Genomic DNA, 2569 nt, shown 5'->3' with positions numbered 1-2569 from the left:
TATACTTTATAAACTGTAATTATGGAGAACAGGATAAATGTTTACAGAATCTCATTCTATTCATTTCTATATTTAACTGAAGTTACTGGAACACAAACACGTTTTACATTATCAGTTTATAACGAGACGTCTGAAGGCGTCACAGTGGACGTTTCTCCGCACTGACTGTTTAAACTCAGTGATTAATCAGAGAGATCATCAGATTATTCACCAGTGAACTCTGTCTGTCGTATAACTGTGGAAACTCCCTGATGACAAAGACTTAATGCTCGACTTTAAGAACTATTACAATAAAGGTTCTAAATGTTCATCTTAAGGTCCGTATCGCTATTTAACGGCCTCTCGATCTTGTTGAACTACAGCAGCAGGGTTTCCCACCCCTAGAAGAGTCGGCCTCAGCATCTTTTCACAGCGACTGCGCTGCTGAACAAACAAAGAACTACGCTGTTTCTTCCACACATCAATGTCTGAATAATGTCTGAATAATGTCAGGGATTAAAGGTTCACTGTACTTACATTACCACACTTACCACCAGTGGCATAAAATGGTCTTAAAACCACATTAATATTGTTTATTGTAATAATTTCTGAGTTAAAGTGAGCCGACTGATAACTGCACACGACGTTACAGCCACATGTGCACTCACTCACAGACAGTTTATAAGTGCCTAAAGTAAAATAAAAGGTCAACTGGAAGTTTATTTTATACTCAACCTCTCAAATATGGAGGCAATGATTTCATGTTTCTTTATTCGTCTGTTAAAAATAGTTCTTCAAACAGGGTTTCCCTCCAGGAGCTGCTCACATGAGGCGGTGAAACACCCAGAAACCCAGATCCTGATGTGTCAGAGGATCCTGATCACACCGATCACACCGATCAATGTGTGACGTTTGTGTTGTAACAACTCATTTTTCTAATAATAGATTAATTATAAACATGGAGTCTAAAAACTGTTGCATTGACATGAAACCAAAAGATGAAACGGATATATGATTAATCCATTAGTCAACCAACAGGAAGTTATTTCTTTAAGATTAGTGATAAATTCTCCTTCAGTGGAGAGAATTTATCACTTTTCCATTTTATAAAACCACACAATTAATAGAGAAAAAAAGATACATCTATAGTTAAAAGTATCGTTTGGTTGTACCTAATTAATAACTAGAAAATGATCAAAAATTCACATTTTGAGGAGCTGAAATCATAAAATAATTTACATTTTAACCTGATAAGTGACTTAAAAACAGTCACTGACAATAAAAATAGACACAAATTAATTGTGGTGACCCAAACTGATTGATTTAGAGCTGCAGTGGCTTTATGAGCAGAAACAATAGGTTCTTTTTCACATTAAACTGGTATTTCCCCCATCAGTTCCTGTCAGAAGATCTAATCTAAAGGAACTTCAGACAACATTAATGAAGCCGAAACGACAACAACAGAGTCTCTAACATGTACCACAGTTTGTATCATTAAAAACACACACATTCCACACATATAAAGCTAAATACACAGAAAATACGCAGAGTTTTAAAGGAGCTTACGTTAAGTAAACAGCAGAGAACGAAGATAAACGCTTCACTAAACATTTCAGGTACTTTCCAACCCCCCAAAAAAAGAAAGTAAGAGTTAATATGTAATCCTTATCTACACACAATCAGTTCCTCTTCGTGTTAGCACTCATTCAGTGTAATAAAGTGTAATAAAGTGTAATAAAGTGAGCCACAAAGAGCCTCAGGGGAGACTCGGAATCCCTCCAGGGAAACGACAATGCATGCCAGCGCTACTTTAGCCTGTTAGCTTTGTGTCAGGCGCTTCTCACCTTTTTTAAGTTTTTCACCGGTTAAAACCTCCAGCAGAGCAAACAGCGGGCGTCATTACGGAGCAGCGAGCAGACACGACGACCAGATGTATCTCTGAACTGAAACAATCCGATTTTATATCGATTATTTCCAAGATGAAGACACTCGTGTTTCAGCCGTCTGGGTTTTAGCTGCTAACAGTGACGTCAGGTTAGCGTCAATTTAAAAGCATTTCCGGTACCGGACTGTCAAAATAAAACGCGTCAGAGTGTCAAAAATACCAAAAACCTTCAAATAAAAGTTCCCATTTAATGTAAGACGTTAATTCATTAAAATAAGTTTGTAATTTACGTTACGTTACTCATAAAGTCTGCTTTAACAAACTATATTTACTCGTTAAGATGTGTATATATAACAAAGAGTAAAAGCGAAAGAATTTACAAGTTCCGGGTGGCTTTCAAAATAACCATACTTCCAGGCGAGCATGTGTTCAAAATTAATGTGTTTAACAGCACCAGCGACAAAAAAAATCTACATTTCTGAGTACTAGTGTTTAAATTTCTGAACCTACTTTTGTATTTTTCCACAATTTTCCTTTAACGTCTGCTATCCGGTGCGTTCAGGGACATTAAACACGGATTTAAGAGATTACAGCTGGACAGGGAGGCAGGGCACCGACGTCACATCCGGTAACCTAGATTTTAATGCAGTGTGCAGAGCTGTAATGACAGGGTACCATGGCAACAAAAGAGTGTGTGTGTGTGTG

This window comes from Morone saxatilis, unplaced genomic scaffold (assembly GCF_004916995.1).
Source record: "Morone saxatilis isolate NCDOM2014 unplaced genomic scaffold, NCSU_SB_2.0 Contig16, whole genome shotgun sequence".
Classification (NCBI taxonomy): Eukaryota; Metazoa; Chordata; class Actinopteri; family Moronidae; genus Morone; species Morone saxatilis.
Note: the sequence above shows the minus strand (reverse complement) of the source record.